We start from the raw sequence: 395 nt of genomic DNA on the forward strand, positions 1-395 counted from the left end.
GAAGACGAACAGGGACCCCAGACAGGTGGAGTGGGAACCGCCTCTGAGCATCTCAGCAGCCACTTCCAGGAAGGCTCAGCTGTGAGGCAGAGGCACCGGTCTCCATGCTTCTGCCAGGGCTGCTGGGAAGACAGACTCAAAGGAGGGGGTGGGGCTTGCCTGGTCCTCATCCAGTGGGTCCCCCAGAAGGAGCAGGGGGCTCCCTGTGGGAGGGGAAAATTTTAGAAGTGGGTAGGTGCCCAGAGAAGGCTCAGAATTTCTGGGCCAAGAGAGCCCTGTCTGTGTCCCCTCAGACGGCTATCTGAGGTAACGCCCCAGGGCCCGATGAAGCTGTGACGGGTATAAGAGGGGTCAGAGGACACAGGAATGCCCCTTGGTCCCAGCTTGTTCCCAAC

The sequence above is a fragment of the Hipposideros armiger genome, unplaced genomic scaffold (assembly GCF_001890085.2).
Source record: "Hipposideros armiger isolate ML-2016 unplaced genomic scaffold, ASM189008v1 scaffold_49, whole genome shotgun sequence".
NCBI classification, from domain to species: Eukaryota; Metazoa; Chordata; class Mammalia; order Chiroptera; family Hipposideridae; genus Hipposideros; species Hipposideros armiger.